The 17,262-nt window shown below is 39.1% G+C and overlaps 1 protein-coding gene across 5 annotated transcripts in view; it reads left to right on the forward strand.

Moving 5' to 3' along the window:
• The window catches only part of GABBR2 (gamma-aminobutyric acid type B receptor subunit 2), a 469,815-nt gene that overhangs the window by 48,966 nt on the left and 403,587 nt on the right, over window positions 1-17,262 (forward strand). For 4 of the 5 annotated variants that reach the window (XM_069004224.1, XM_069004225.1, XM_069004223.1 and 1 more), the window contains exon 1: window positions 8,913-9,018. The exons of the other annotated variant lie outside the window; for it this stretch is intronic. The gene's annotated coding sequence lies outside the window, so the exon portion shown is untranslated. Of the gene's footprint in view, window positions 1-8,912; window positions 9,019-17,262 lie in introns of those variants that run through there. 5 annotated transcript variants of the gene reach the window in all.

Below are 17,262 nucleotides of genomic sequence, written 5' to 3' on the forward strand. Positions count from 1 at the left end.
ACTGACAGCTTGTGACTACTTACTCAGTTGCGAGTCGCCTGGTACACACAGGATCAGCTCCCTCTCCTAGCATCACTTTTTGTTAAGTTTTATTGTGCTTCTTATACAACAGTCATCTCCCTCAAAATTTGTTTTCTGGATCTCAAATGCCATGGTACTGGAAAGAAAAAAAAAAGTACAGAAATTATAAAAAAGTGTCTATAAGGTATGGAAATGATGCCTTCAGATCCTTTGAAATGGTGACCTTTCTGGATCTCCCTAGCTGAGCAGATTCTTTCCTTCTCCCCCTCAAAAAAGTATTTTTATGTGTATTATTAACACTCTTTCAGATGCACTGCAATGTGAAACCCCCTGGATAGCCTGGGCCTTGAAGGAATTCTTACAGAGGCTCTGTGGGTTGAAAAAGAAGCAGGAAGTTCAGGAAGAGTGGGGGAGATGATAGGTATTAGCCAGAGACAGTTCTGAAATATACTTTCTTCAACTTTTAATACTGCTGGCATGAAGGCTTTTGTTGTGTATTTATGCTTTGATTTGTTTGAGGGGATAGCACATTCATAATAAATGTGTAAACAATGGACCTTTTCTTGCTTATCCAGGGGCAGTGCACATGCTCCTTAATTTTTTCTAGCTTTTTTTATAAACAGCAAAGATATAGTATTTGGATTTATGCCAGTTGGTTGTTCTGTCATTTTGGTTTGTTTTAAAATCTGAGTAGCATATAGATGGCAAAGCCATGATGCACCTGGAATGAAATACAATTCTTGTCTCCTTCACACACATGCACCTATCTTTAAAAAGAAGAATGAACATTAAAGTAATTGAAGGTAGAAGACACAAATGATAACTGACTTTGTGTGAGTAGACCCACTTATGTAAATCTCTGAATCAGTCTTTACAGAAAGTACTACCGTTGAAAGCTATACATATTTTTTTAATTCTTTCTGAATGAAGATCAGTGTGAGGAGGTGTCTAACTCCAGTTTCAGTCAAGAAAAAATTTATTCCATTTTAATTTTAAACAGAGTTATTAAAGTTAAATAGTGCTCACATTTTGAAGTATATATTTAGGGATGGTCAAAAGTAAGGAACATTATATTTCAAGTGTAATTGTTAGTCAAGCTCTATAAGCACCTCTTCTGGATTTAAATAGTCTCTTGAGTGCCTTCCTACCTTCTGCCATTAGATGAAAAAGTCATCCAGTCTAACCTCCTGCTCCAAGTTGCATTCCTGCCCATGCTACAGAGGGTCTGTCGTGGCTCAGTTGGACAAACCTCAGACATCTCCAGGGTGCAGACTGCAGCTTCACAGGGCCACCCGACCCAGTGCTGCTCTAGCGAAAATGTTATTCCTGATGTCCTGACAAATTTTCCAGGCTGCAGTTCATAGCTATGTTATTGCCCACTGTTACGTTATGTTATTTGCCAGGACCATCATCTCTGTAGCCCATTTTGAAGTACTGTTCTGTTGTCGCTCAGCCAAGCTCAACCAGCCCAGCTCCCTCAACCTCTCTGTACTGGGCTGTGTGCTCCAGGCTGCTGACCAACCTGGCAGCTGGACTTTTGCTGGAGAGCCAGAGCTAGATAGAGGAGTATTACAGATATAGTGCCAAAAAGAAGAGAATGGTATCTTCCCTCATTGTCTAATTACATCTAGCTATATTACAGGCTAATTGCATCATGTCATAGTGTTTGAGAAATGTTTGAGGAATATGGCAAGATAATATTTCTAAAATAATGCTGTTCTTACAAGTGGCACAAAAAATAGGGTATGCTTCCAAGATGTCTTGCCAGCAGAAACAATTCTACAGGGCTCTGAGAAATCAATGCATGAGACTTCTTTATCAAAATTCTAACAAATAACTTCAAGGTGCAAGGCCTGTTTTTCTCAAACTTAAGATGAAATTTGCACGTGATTAAGCTGCAGAAGCAAAGCAACATGGGAAGTGATTGTGGGCTAGTTTCATCTTTGTTTTCTGGCAGTGAACTCAGAAAGATGAGTATCCACCACATACACATCCTTTGTATTGCTTTTTGCAGGGAGAACAGCACAGGGGAGATATTTGAGGGTGAAATGCCTTTGATCACTCACAAAGTACTTGTTGGTAGCCTTCACAAAGATATTGAAGATGGTATGAGGGATTTGCCTCAGTTCTACTTTGGACATTCATTTTTAGTTTTCTAATTAAATGGGACTATTAGTTAAAAAATGTATTTTTAATTACTTGAAATGGCACAAAAAATAGTAAATGTTGAGCTCACCTTAATTCCATACAGTACATGTTCTAATTTTTAAGAATATTAAGAAAATAGGTGCACCCTATCACAAACTTTGTAAATTATATGAAAGTGTCTACATATAATTTGTATTTGAGCATAATCTCTTCTATAACTGCTTTTTACCTCTTATTTTCTTTGTAGTTCTTTGTCCAATTTGACATTCGCAACAACTCTCATTTTAATAAAAACGTGGAAACAGTTTCTGTTTTGATTGTCTTTTTCTTTCCATTCAACTTTAAAGGATATTAGTTTCCTTTAGAAATGTATTTGTTGTGAGCAACCATATCAGAATTGAGACTTAATGAAACACAACTTGACATAAAGAGGCAGGCTCAAATATGCTTCTAATTACTACACCGTTTAGAACCTGCTGTCCAAAATATTTTTTGTTGTTGGTGGTGGGTTTTTGTTTGTTTTTTCTCCTTTTCTATTTTTATCGTATCAAGAGGCCTCCTAAAGGAGTGCGTTTTCATGTGATGTAACTTCAGTAACCAAAGAGGTGTTCCTATTCCATAAATCCTCCTCTCTTGGTACAAGATGTATGATAGCAGTGGCAGGCAGCTGGTCTGGTAGAAAAGCACAAGCAGTTCGTGTAAGAAAACAAGTTAAACAGGTTGACAGGTGCATAAGGGTTTGTAAGTGTCCTGTTGGGATAGATTCAAAGGAAGTGCTTGAAAGAGGGTATTTTTGTGCATAGATTTCTTTTGTAACACAATGTGTGGACATACAAGGAGTTTTGTAGGAAAGATGACGAGTGGGGATAGAAAGCCACTGTTGCTGACAGAGGGAACACAAGACTTGATGCATTAACTCAGTATTGAATTAGTTGGGGAGTGATAAACAGGAGCTAGACAAAATAATATAAAAATGTAATAACATACTTGATGAGAGGAGGGTGGAAGCAGAAACTCTACCATACACTTTTTTTACCCTTCTGGATTTGAAGCAAAAAATAAAAAAATCCAGTTTTACAGGGAACAATTTCCCCCCATACACATAAAACATGTAATTTTCTGGAAGAACTTTTTTTTTACATCACTGAAATTTCATTATTTATTAGTCAGTCTCACTTCCTGCAGAAATTGTGACAAAAAGAATCTTACATACAGAAAGAAATAAAGGAATTGCCAAGCATAATCAAGAGTTTGTTTAAAAAGAAGACTGAGTTTAGAGTAATACTGAGTAGAACAATTTGTAGGGTAAGGAAGAACCAGAAATAGAAATTCAAGAGTTGGAGAAGAAGATATGAAGAGATAAGTAAAAGTTGAATTTCTGGATTGGGTGGATGAGGTGAAAGGTTCAGTAAAGAAAAACAACTATCTCATTTGTACTGACAGACTAAAAAAAGTAGTTTGTAAGACACGGGCGGGATAAAACCTGATTGAGAGGCATGGCTGATGGCATCTTCAGTTTCGAGTGCTGGGAGGATTATTTTAGGTTTTTTGTTTATTTTTTATCTCCTTCCTGTAATTGGAAGGACTTGTTTGGGTGGGACTTGGATGGAAAATGGGAGGTTGCTCCTGCTGGGGTAGGTGAACAGAGATCTGCCCAGAGGGAAGGTGGCAGCCGGACGCAAGGAGCCTGCGGAGCATCAAGAGCATTGGGGAGGCAGTGGGAAAGAGTAGGGAACAATGTTCTAGTGACACAAATGGCAGAAAAAATTCCCTACAGGCAGAGGAGGCTGGGAACAGTTTGCTGCAACTCAGAAAGTCACTCAGAAAGTTGGCCAAAACTGGGCTGTGAAGCAAGGATCAGCCTATGTTTGCTGCTGTGAGAATAATAAATTTGAAGCAGACCGAGAAGTTGTCTCTCTCAATTATCTTGATGATTTCCAATGATTGAGGGCATCAGTGTCAAGCTGTTACTTCTTTCCAGAATGTAACTCTACAATCAATATGTTGTACTAACACTTCCAATGCCTGTTATGAAAATAAAATAATTTAAATATTTAGTCAGAAAATTGCATCTGTCATCGCTTCTTGAGTAACATAAAATTATTCAAATTTTGAATGCTTGATATAGATTCTACCTGAGATGTAGCAGTCCCTGTAGCTTTCAGGCTAATCTTCCCCTTCCCCTGCCTAGGAGACAGACAATGCAGCTCAGCTGGATGAATTTGAATATACCATCCAAAAAAATAATACTGGAAGAGTATCTTCACATTCAAAGTTTCCATGCTTCCAATACAATAACAGCTACTGATATTTAAAAATGTTTACTTTATGCGTTTTGGTTTTGTACTTGGGGTTTTTTGGGGGGGTCGGAGTTTGGATTTTTAAATATTGCTTTTTCAACTTATTCCATGAATTCTCCATTTGATAAAAAGCCTTCTGGTTTTTGATTGACTGTTTTCAGTGGCCATGAAAAGTGCTGAAAAATGCAGCTAACTCTAGGTACTGGGGAAAAACGAGTGACAGAATAACACAGCTTTTCATTTAAGAAGCAACTCCCACCTCCTAGAAAGGACCCGTGTTACAGTAACATGCTCTCAGGCTGTGCGTCAGCTAAGGAAGGTGTTTGCTTTGGGCTCGAGCACTGGCACTGCATTTGCGCAGATGGGGCAGCCTGGTAAAGTACACAGAGCCATTTGCCCAGCTGTCCTTCCACCAGAAACCACAGCTCAAGAGGATTGAGAAGATAATGCACCCTGAGCCCCACCCCACCTTAAAATGACATGGTTTCATTGCTTCTTCATGCATGGAAAAATGTTTTAATACACAGGTTCACTCAACCTAACTTTGGCTTTCTAAAATTTTTCTACTAAGGAGATTGAAACTGTAATAAGATTTCACTTGGTTCACTTGTGGAACATTGTCACCTTCCAGCTGGAAATGAACCAAAGACAAGCTACATTTGTCATGGCCACTGCCTAGTAAAGGTTATTGACCTGAGCAGGATGGCTCTGCTCTTAACCAGCTGCTGGTGGGAGGGACAGACAAACCAAGCTTACCAAGGCAGACGTGGGAGTTTTTATGTTGTGATTTTGGTTTGGGATTTTTTTGTTCATTTTTTGTTTTTCTCCAAAGGAAAGCAAGTGTTTATTTGCAAATGTTTATCTTCTAGGATAATGTGATGTTTACGTTCTTGGAGTGCAAAACACTGCTATGCTGCCTGTTGTTTTCCTCCTTATCATTTCAGCATCTTTTAGAAAATACATGAATATACATGTCATGCAAATGAGGGTTTAGAAGTCAATAAATAATTGTATTTACATTATTGCAGATGCAAATTTTGAGGTCAAGTTACAGTCATTAAAATAGTTTTATAAGCATTTCTTTTTACCTTGACAAAAATAACTCATCTTTGAAGCAATTACTGTCATGCAAGCCACTCAACTATTTTGGATAACTTGTTTTTGCTTTGCAATGCTATTTGCTCTATCCAATGTGGCTAATATGTGCAAATGCGATAGGAAAACAATTTGCTTGCTGGTAATCCTATTGTTCAGCAGGCCAGACCTTGTATGACATCTCTGTAACTCTGCTTGTGCAGTGTCTGGATTAAGCAGTGATTCCCTTACTAGCAGAAGCAAACGTGAAGTGTATGTTACATGGCAAATGAATTCACCATGTACAAGCTTCTTGCTCCTTGGGGCGGAACAAAGCAGAAAAAGTAATTCTACAGATAAAGACCTGGACATCAGAGTTACGAGATAAATATCTGCTAGAATTTGTGGAGAGTAGGGTAATAGTCCAATGTCAGTATTAGAGGCATACCCAGGCCTATGACTTTAATAATGATGTATGTCTGCTGTATATAGAAAAATTTATGACCTCATGCTGTAATTTAGGTGTCCTTTATAAAAAACCTGGACACATTAGGCAAAGGCTTGAAGTGATTTGCTTGAAAATATAATTTGGAGATCATCCCTGCAAAATATTACAACAGCAGTGTCTTTGGAAGAAGAGATCAAACCAAATTGATAGCCTGGGGAAGTAGAAACTTTAAAATAAGACCATGTGATCATCAGATGGAATGAGCAATATAATAACTTTTACAGAAACATAGGTAAATACATAGCTAGTGACTCACTGATTTTTCACTGAATATTAAATTATTCCTAATTGAAAATTTTTAAAAAGCCAGCAGTCACACGGGCAAGACCCTCAGTATTAGATATTTCCCTTCAGGACATTTTCAGACACCAATTTACAAAGAAAACAACTTTTTGACCTTCAGGATGCCTTTTGGCTGATATATGTAACTTTGAAGGACATTTTGCTTTCTTCCTAGTGCCGCAATAGTGCCAATGACAGTTCTGTTGTATGAGGCCTCAGGGGGGTTAGATACAAACGCAGATGACACTAAAATGTTTGGCTGAGGAAGTTCTTGATTGTAACCTGATAGCATAATGAACAACAGAAAGTGTCAAGTGTTATTACAGTTAATGGGCCTCAGTTTTCTTGTCACGAGCTTGAACAGATCTAATCCTCTTCACAGCACAGCTTCCACAGTGATAAGGCAGAAATAATTGTCAGGACTGCCAAAAACCTGGGCTTTGGATTTTATTGTTTTTCCCTCCCTACCCATATCCCCGCATCTCCAGATGGAGAGGGATAGGTAAGTGGGAGCAAATCAGAATAACAAAGTGTGTAGAAAGAATTGCTAGACTAGAGAAAAACACCAGCAGAAGGCAAAGGCAGCCTTCCAGTACAGCTCATGTCACACCATGTATGGACTATCCTGTTTATAGCAAATGAAGATTTGGAGCCAGCAGCAGCTGAAAATATAACTGCAAGCCTCAAGCCAGTGGTAGCTAACTAAATACTACTGTGCAGATAGCCAGATTCCTGGGACTTCTAATATTCTTGCTAACCAAGGATGCAGCTGCCATCTAAAACCAGAGGTAAGGTGTGAAGGGCACAAGAAGACACATGTTCAAGACTGGTGTCTAGCAGCAAAGAACAAGTGACAGATTCAAATGCGCAGGTGACTGGTTCAGCACCTACCTAGCAATATGGATTGAGACAAGGTGACCAAGATAAGGCAATAAAATCATCAAAGACAACTTGCCAAGACAGATGTCAGAAAACTATTACAAAAGTAAAAAAAGTCATAAAAAGAGCTGAATAAAGCAAACTGAAAACCTTTTATTTATAACTGAAAAAAACCTCACTGTATTCCAGTAAAAGCAACATGAAAAATAATAAATATGTCCTTTATGAAAGCGATTAATGTAGAGGACAGAAGCCTCCTAGCATTAAATAATGTTTTGCTATTCATTAGTCTGAGTGGTTTATGCAACCAGTATTTACAAATTTTGTTATATCTAACCACAAATAAAAAGGGAATTAATAAAGAGATTGTAAATAGAAGGGAGAAAGATAACACAACATTATGTCGTTTTATAAGCTTCAAACAGCTACTTGAGTGGAAAAGAATTCCTCTGAAAATTTTGCTTTCAGCATGCTGCCAGAAGCAAGCTCAGTTTTACCACTGTGTCTCATTATTGTGTGCGGCCAGAGGTACTGGCCAGCACTTAATGACAGGCATGAGAAATTTATAGCTGAGACATAAATACAGTGAGTAGCAGAGAGGTTATATATAATGGAAGAGTAAGTCATGTTCCTCCACAACCATAATTCTGAAAGAATAAACACTAAACTGTTTTCCTTAGGGAACAATTTGAATTATTCCTATGGCCTGGTTGTGAGGATAGCTACTTGCTGTAAGACTTGAGGCTTGGCAAAAATGATGCATGAAAATGAAAATCAAAGCACGGATGTATCTCGAAGGCAATCGTGAAATGAAGAACATCACCCAGAAAAAAACTGTGGGTGAATTGTAGAAAGGTCTAAAAACCTCTACAGGCATTACATCCAACTGTTTTTTTCTCCTGGAAGAGAGAAAGAATCATCACAGGAGCTCCCTCAGTGAGCAGCTATCTGGAAAAGACTAATTTTGTCACTGTTTTACCCTGAACACAAGCTTTTGTGGCTCTTGAATTCTTGAAACTCACAACTTTCAGGTGGTCCAAGTGCAATGTTTGTGTTGAAGCAAAACCACACACCTGGAAGCTGGCACAGATCCTGCTGGGTACAGCAGGTCCTAGATGCTGCAGGCACGTGGCCAGCAGAGCTATCCAAGCTCCTGCTCCTGGGGTCCCCCAGTTCAGACTACCGCTATTCTGCAATGAAACGAGAAGCTGTTCACAGGCAGGAAATATTAATTACTTCCACGAGCTTGAATTACCTCTAGAAACCTGCTTCCTTGTTGAAAGGAAGGTCAGATGGCAGGCGACAGAAAGAGAGCCAGCCAAAGTCTCTGCAGTGCTGATGCCCACACAACAGTAGGGCTGGCTAGGCCAGGTCTTTCTCCACCCCTCAGGTGGGTTTTCAGAGCGAAAACATCTGTAGAGCTTTCCCACTTGTCAAGCTCTTTATTAACTGAATTCAACCTGAGTTTGCAAATAGTTTACTATTTTCTTTAAAAATAAAATAATAAAAAACCCCTTCACAAAACAAACAGCTATCTTTCCTAGCCTTAGGCACAGCTGAACAGCTGTGAAGAAGCATTTCTGCTATTGTCGTGCCAGTCACGGCAAGGGAACAGAGCTTTTCACAGGTGGCTCTCATTTTCTGGGTTGCTGACTTGCGACCTCGCTGTTTGATTTGCAGAAGCACTGAGTACTCGCAGCTGCAGCTGGAGTTAATAGTAGCTGGGTTTTGAACGTGGAAGAGCACCATGAAACAAGTCTTCTGAAAAGCAGTTTTCAGCACTTTCAGACTGAGTATCCAAAATTAGTAAGTGTGTGGTGGTTTTTGGTTTAGTTTTTTTTTAATTTTTTTTGCTAGGCTTTTTTAATAAGTTTTTCTTGCTGTATGTATGCTGTGAAAATGAATTTATTAAAATGTATTGTGCATGTAGATGCTGTAATAATGAACTTATGGAGGAAACGCAGAAGAACTTAATGGCTTTCAGTCTGAACTCATGTTGAGTTTACAGAAAGAGAATTCAAGGAAATGGAATATGGTAGGGCTGGGTGCTGAATCAAGTAGGACAGAACAAAGAGTAGTTGTTGTCTCTCTGCCTTGTTCTCAGAATTGCATGGAATGGTTTAAATATGTATTGGGACCTGTAAGGTCAGGTACAGTCTCTCCATGTTGTGTAACTCACTTCACTTGTATTACTACTACCTTATTGTGGTGTAAATCAGAAGGAGTGAAACTTGAAGGAAAGAAGCCCTTCATCACAGTGCAAAGAGAGCTCCTGTACTGTCATGGGCCCTAACATAGTCTGTAAGTGCTCATAGGATATTCTGAGCAATGAGTTCTCTTTCAAGGGGCCTGTGGTAGCCCCAGGTGAGCAGCACAGTCCAAGACTGAGCTTCAAAAGTCAGTGGTAGCTTACAAATAACAGTGCTGTAAGTATATAAAACATGGCACAGTGGTTTTCCCTAGCTTCTATAGTTAGTGATGTTTTTACTTTATTATCAGGACACTGTAGGGACAGAGATACATAAAAGAATCATTGATGTGATAGTTGAATAAGGTCACTGCTGGTGATAGGAGGAAAAATCTGAACTGCTGGGTTTCTCTATTTCTTAAAATGTTAGAGAGGAAACAGTGACCTAGGAAAGGATAAGGAATCCTTAAGGTTTTGCACTTTCTTTCTTCTGCATAGCTAAGGCTGATGTAAGAAATGTAGCTGATTCTGATTAGTATCCATGTATCTAATTGCAGCCTGCCTGCTTATGATTGATTGTACTTAGGATGTTATGGCAGTTTTGCATTGCAATTAGTTTAGAAACTGGAGGGTGAGTTTTGATCTATTTGCTTGTACTGATTTAAGATTTCCCCTGGCTGTTGGAAATTACCATCTTCGTTATAGTAAGAATGAGACATGTACGTGTGCTTCCTCTTTCCCATTTGTTAACCCACAAGGACTGAATCACAGATAAGAGCAGGTTTCTGTAGGAAGCCAGGCTGTTAATGGGACAGCCTGAAATGCACCTTCTTGTCTTGCTCCCTTGGGCATTTGCTAAGGGCCAACTTGGGGCAGAGCCACCATATTCAGTTCTCGTGCTGGTACCCAAGTGAGAGACTCCAATGTGAAATTTTAAAGCTCTTGTCTGCTCTCCCCTACCTGTTTATGAAGCTTTATTACCCTGCTGGGAATGACTTGGGGCTGCTGGTGGATGAAAAGCAGGACATGAGTTGGCAATGTGCACTTGCAGCCCAGAAAGCCAAATGTGTCCTGGGCTGCATCCAAAGCAGCGTGGGCAGCAGGGTGAGGGAGGGGATTCGGTCCCTCTGCTCTGCTCTGGTGAGACCCCTCCTGCAGTGCTGCATCCAGCTCTGGGGGCCCCAGCACAGGAAGGACATGGACCTGTTGGAGTGAGTCCAGAGGAAGGGCATCAAGTTGATTAGAGGGATGGAGCACCTCTCCTATAAGGAAAGACAGAGAATTGAATTTGTTTAGCCTGGAAAAGAGAAGGCTTCAAGCTGACCTAATTGTGGTCTTCCAGTGCTTAAAGTGGGCTTATAAGAGAGCTGGAGAAGGACTTTTTATAAGAGTGTGCAGTGACAGGACAAGGTGGAATGTCTTCAGACTGGAAGAGAGTGGGTTTAGAATAGATATCAAGAAAAAGAATCTTTACTGTGAGTGTGGTGAGGCACTGGAACAGGTTGCTCACAGAGGTTGCAGATGCCCCATCTCTGGAAGTATCCAAGGCCAGATTGGATGGGGCTCTAAACTGGTGAAAGGTGTTCCTGCCCACAGCAGAGGGGTTGGAACTATATGATTTTAAGGCCCCTTCCAACCCCAAAATTCTATGATTCTACCATACTGTGGTATCAGTGTGCAGATTGATGCAGTGACTTTTTTAGTTCCATACACATTATCAGTGTAAAAGTCACTGTAGGTTTAGTGCTCCTATGAATCCAATGCACGATAAAGTACATCTAGAGAATGTTTACTAAAGCAGTACAATTTTTCATGTTACTGACAAAACAATGCAATTAGTGTACATCAGCAGGATTTTGCAGTTTAAGAAGTCAAATTCATTGTTGTCTATTACATAATACATAAAGCAAAACCAGTATGAAAGCATGCATGCATCTTTATACCAGTGAAGAAAACTATATCCAACACTGGCTCTGTGTGTCTCTGAAAAGATAGCCAGCTTTTTTAATTAGCAGCAAACTGAGTATGCCTCAGCTATTTTCTGCAGAAGCCATCATAAACAGTGGAAAACGGTTCTGGAGTCCTCCTATCACTCAGTTTTCAAACACAGGATTTTTGCTTCCCTGGATTTCAGCTTTGAAATGATTCCAAGCATCACCCCATGCAGCAAGATGACAATACCTGGAAACTGGGACAGCAGAGTCACAAGAAAGATTGCATGCTTTCAGTAAAGTACAAGTGAAGGAGACTTCTAACTCCTAGTAATAATAATAATAATAACACTATCTCAGATGGGAGAATAAATTCTGCCAGCTTTTTACTTTGCTAAGCTGTGTGCTCTGAAATGAGTCATCATCAATTCATTTGCGTTGACCCAATTCAACCTAAAGTAGAGCTTCATCTGCCCTGATCTCATCAGAAGCCACACAGCTTTTTGGTAGCTGTAATGGTTGGGGAAAGGAAACTACATACGGTGATTAACAAAACTATTTTATTACACCTACAGCCTTGCTCAGGAATGTGTATAATATTATGTCAGCATATGGAATTTTTTTACATGTTGGTTTTTCAAATATAAAGAATCCTTGTCACACTCTTCCTGTAAAATTTCTTCAATTCCTGGCTGCTCTTATTCCTGCTGTCTCTTCTTTCTGTTGATGGTTGTGCCTGAGAGACTTTTGTTCATTGCCAAATCTGTCAAGGTTTGAAGGTCAGTCACTGGCAAACTGAGCTTCATGGTTTTCACAGGTTTCAGTCCTGGCCTGTACTCGGAGCAATTACTGGAGTCCTGTAGCATTGCAGCAGCATTTCTCTGTATCTGCCTGTAGTGCTGTTAGCAGGCAGCTGGGATGCAGTGAAGAGAGGAGCTTTTTAATACCCTGGTGTATCTTTGCAGATATGAAATGTTTTTCTTCACCTTTTTGTTACCATCGGGTGCATAAGCTGATTTGCTGTGGGCTGTAAACTGGATGGTGAAACAATGCTGCTGCCTGCTCCTTTGGTTGGCACATCTTAGTTCTGCTTTCATTGTCTCTTATCCCAGTTTGCCTGGGTAATATTTGTTTGAGAGCTGCATACACTTTGCCATTAAACTGGCTGCAGTGTGGGAAAAATGTGGGACATTCAAGTTATGCTCGTGATGTAAACTCTGCAATTCCTTGACAGGCAAATTAGAGAGAACTGAAAGGACTTTGAGAGGCTGTGTTTTCCATATATCCATCCAAATATAAATGGATCGATTGTAACTGTCACTTCTTAGAAGCATTTGTCTAACCTATTCTTAAAAACCTCCTATGATGAAGATTCAAATCCTTTCCCAGTCATATATTCCAGCTTGTAGTGTTGGACACAGGAAACTTTTCCTGCCTTAAATCTGTGATGGAAACCCATACTTTACTGCTAGAAGACATGGAGGAGAAAATGATACCTTAAGCTGCTTTAATTTGCCACTTAAATGCTTGCTGGCTCTGAATGATTACCAAGTTTGGCTTTCCAGGGCAAACTGTCCCAACTCATTTAACCCTTCCTTACAAGCTATACTTTCTAGTCTTCTGCTTGGTCCCATTATTTACCCAATGGCCAGCTGTGAACAGCCTGGATACTTCTTTAGTTTTAGCAGTCTCAACTGGGTGTGCTGGTAAAGACCTGGCTAATGCCACACAGGGCAAAAGCACTTCTCTGGTTGTTTTATGGACAATACTCTTCTTTTTGTCATACATAAAATCCCTATTAGTGCTTGGTCTTTGCATATTAAGTGCTTTAATTAATTTTGAGTTAAATATTGTTAAATTGAATGTTAAAATTAACCCATCAGCCCAGGTACACAAATCAAGTTTTATTACTTTGGTTTTCACTCGTTCCAAGCTGTTCATTTGTGCCCTTCCCAGTAAAATTCCCCAGTTAAAAGTTCCCCAGTTAAAATCCCTTTTCAAACATTTATCACTTGTACACCATAAGAGCTATCTTTCCTATGTTTACTGTATACTTTTACAAGTGTTTTAAGATGTGTTGGATGTATTTTTTTAATGTTTTTACTTGTACTTTGGTTTTAAAGAAGATTTCAAAACCCCAGTTCCAACAAACAGCACAGCCCCCACAGCCATTAAGCTGTGGAGCCCTGTAAGCTAACCTGAATGTTAATGATTGGTGGACAGAGGTAATCTGTCAAAGGGAAAACACCAATCACCTTAAACCAAAGGGGGCGGGCTGTGGGCGGACTGGGGGCGGAGCAAAAGCTATAAAGGTGCAAGAGAAAGTCATGCCCACTCCTCATTTCCCCTTCCCCTCCAGCTTGCTAAGTTCAGTGCTGGAGAAACCTACTCCTTTTCAGGGGCCTTTAGAAATATATATATTTCTTTTTGACCAGCCTAGCACTGCAAGCCTTTTTTTTTTTCTCTACCTGAGGTTCAGAGCTGCCTAAGCCTGAAGCTCCTGAATCCCTGCGCTCCTGGGGCATACCTCCTGAGCCACTAGGATTCCAAATTTTTATATTTTGCTAATTTTTGCAATTTTTCAATTTTTTCTGTTTTAATAAATTGTTTTAATTTCTACTAAGAGTTGTCTTATTCCTCACACTTTTTATATTATTGGTATGGTGTTTGGGTTTTTTAATTAAGCATAAAGTGCATCATTGGCTGAGATCAGCACCTGCCTCCCACCCCTTTGTTTGGGCCATTTTTTTTTCTTGGCATATTAATTTATCCTTTGTCTATAGATCTGAAAATGTAAAATTTGCATTTGGTCTTACTGAATTAAAAGAGAGGTCCACGTTTTCAGTGGGAGCCCCTAGAAGGTTAGCCAAACTAAGCAAGCTGATGAGGAGGACCATTTTAAAAACTTTTTTGTTTTCTTTTTTTTTTCTTTTCCTAAATAAAACAAATAACAAATGTGCTAGTTCTCAATCAGTTGGATATTGTTTGTGTTAGGCTTATGTGCTATTTTTAACCTATTAAAGATGAAGTGTCAGAAAATCAACTGAAAATTTATTTGACTGGAGTCTGTACTTCAGGGGAAGGCTTAGGAAAAGCTCTGTTGTCAGAGGGTTTCACTGTGAAACAAGTGACATTCAGAGACCTGTAAGAGTGGATGTGTATTTTTGATGTGTTTATGGTAATAGACAGGGAATACACTTCTCAGTTCTTCCTGAAATCCAGTCATGTCCTTCAGAGTGAGAAGATGTATCTATTCATCTGCTACTTAAAACAGTGCATGCACAGCGGCTATATTATTTCAGACCAGAAATCATCTCTGTTAAACACTCGCAAATCTTTTGTGGCATTTTTAAATTTTGAAACTCTCTAGTGAAGCCCTGCCTCTGAGTTGCTGCATACTGTCAGTTACTCAGTGACATTTGGGATATGGTATTCAAGGATTCATCTCCAAATGCTGACTTTAGGCTGTCAGCACTGAGATCTTAGCAATAAGTATCTGCAGTTCAGACTAGCAAGTTATGGAATACTTAAAAAAGCATCTCAATAATCTGTCTTTAAAAATGGTGGATCTTTTGTTTCATTTTTCTTAATAGATCTTTTCTTCCATAGAATGCAACTCCATATATGTCAGTGACATTGTTAAAAATTACATTAGGATTTTTTTGTTGTTTTGGATTTTTTTCATCTAGAAGATGAACTGTGAGCAGCTATTTGTTGCCATTTGCTAAGTGGCATCTTTAATTCTGTTGAGCCCTACATAAGCAAAGAAAGAAGATGCAAAAGACCTTAAAACTTTTTGTGTCTATAATGATGATTCTGATGTACTACATGAGGTTTTTAAATCACATTTAAAATCTTGGTCTGGGGTGTGACAATACAGCTCTTAAATCCTGCTGTGGTGCCATGATGCACTTGGAAAACAAACTAGCACTGATTCTGAAACAATGCCAGCTAATAAACATGGTGGGAAAATATTCTCCTAGCTAACATTGCCCAGAATGAACTAGATGTGGAAAGCTGCAACTCAAGGGAAAAAAAAAACTGTTTAGGGGTATGTTGCAGATGGTAATTTATGCAGACTAAATTAAGCCTATGCAGTAAACTATGGGTAGAATGGAGCTGTGTGTTTCTCCAAAAGATCCATAAGAATACATCATCTACTGTGGTTTCCAGTGGTGGCTTTCCATTTTTTGATGTGCCTGTTTCAGAAATAAATGCTGCCCCTCCACTCCTTTAGCCTTGGCATGACTTGCTGCCTGGTGTGTTCACAAGCAGAACTTGTCCGCTCTCCCTCTGCTCCTTTGCACAAGCTGAGGTCTCGCCTGTGGGTGAAGTCTTGTTCCTTGGCCTCATGTGATTCAGGGCAGGCATGACCCAGCCTGTATAGCTGAGGTAAAAGAGTTCAGCACCGCTGGATAAAATCTGGCAGCTGACATGTTACCTTGCAAAGGAAAGAGATGTCTCTTCCACCTGAGAAAGCAGAGTACCTTTTGGAATGAAATACAGCTAAAGTCATTGCCTACTTGCTTGTCCTAAGAAGCAGAAATCCTACCTTATTTAGACCTATCATGATGGGCAATCAGTGTTATTTATAAATAAAAATGGGATACAAGTGGAAATTTAGACAGGAAACATGTCAGTCTTTTTTTCTACCATCCTAATCCCTTTACTAGCCTTTGAATTTAACATGTGTTTAATAAATGGATTAAGCAGAGTAAAGAAAAATTTTGCTTAATGGAAGTAAGTGGAAACAATGAAGTAAAACATTTAAAAATAGCTCAGACAAAAAGCTTTAAATTGTATTGCAGAGATGGGTGGAAAAAAAAGACTAACACAGACTTGTCTCATGCTTATTTATGTATATATGAAATAGGGCTTCTTTTATTCGGAGTTAAAGTTTGGAATTTATCTATTTTAAAATTCCTGTTGATGATAGAAATCAGCTGAATATAAAAGTTGTTAAAACTCACTATTCTGTCATAAACTAGAATTTAAGAATTCCAGGGAGTGGATGATATTTATGGGCTTTATTTTGTTTTCCTTTTGTTCAAATAGCAATGTTGATTGCCTAATTATCTTTGATTTCCTGTGAGAGATAAAAAGCAAATGTCTTTTCAGCACATGTGGCTTTCACATGACGTTAAGATGTCATTATCTTCTAGTAGCTGGCCTGTAGGCCTAGTAAATTTTTGTTGATCCAGTGAAGGTAAGCTGAAGAAGTGAATAGACAAACGCTTTATGGCATCTAGAGATGTAGCCTGGATGCTAATCTGATAGGATCTACCCAGCTACTTAGATTGGTTAGAAATGTGTGGGAGAAAAGAGCTGTATATGTACTTTTTACTTTTGTATATGAAAGAACAGATTTCCTTTGAGACATAGAAAGAAAAGTACAATATGTTGGGTAACTGATAAATAACTGCTGTCTCCTGAGCCTTGTTTTTATGTGGATTGTAGACAATGAGATGTAGGGAGTTGCTGTCTTCTGTAGAAGGTCTACAACTGCCTCAATGCTGCTGGCATCCTGAAGTTCCCTATTATCATCTGGTCTCAGTCAAGAGCTAGTGATAAGCTACATAGAATTAGTCTGCTAAAATATTTGTGGGGTTTTTAAAAATTAATTTACAGTGATATAAACTGTAAGGTTCAGTGACAGATTCATTCCTTGCTGCTGCATAAAGCCAAATAGCCACCAAAAGGGAAGTCAAAAACTCCACTTCCATTGCAGCAAGGATTTACTTAGTAACTAGTCCAGTGCAGCATTTAGTGATTTAGTGTAGTAAAGAAATACTTGCATGGGTGTTGAAAGGGAAAATCTCTAAAAGACCAGCCAGACTTTCTCCCACATCAGGCAGAAATAGGAGTGTTGAAGTGGAGGATAAGAGTCCTATATAATAGTTTAAAGGAGATCTAGGCCATAGGAGCTTGATG

The sequence above is a fragment of the Aphelocoma coerulescens genome, chromosome 2, assembly GCF_041296385.1.
Source record: "Aphelocoma coerulescens isolate FSJ_1873_10779 chromosome 2, UR_Acoe_1.0, whole genome shotgun sequence".
Lineage (NCBI taxonomy): Eukaryota > Metazoa > Chordata > Aves > Passeriformes > Corvidae > Aphelocoma > Aphelocoma coerulescens.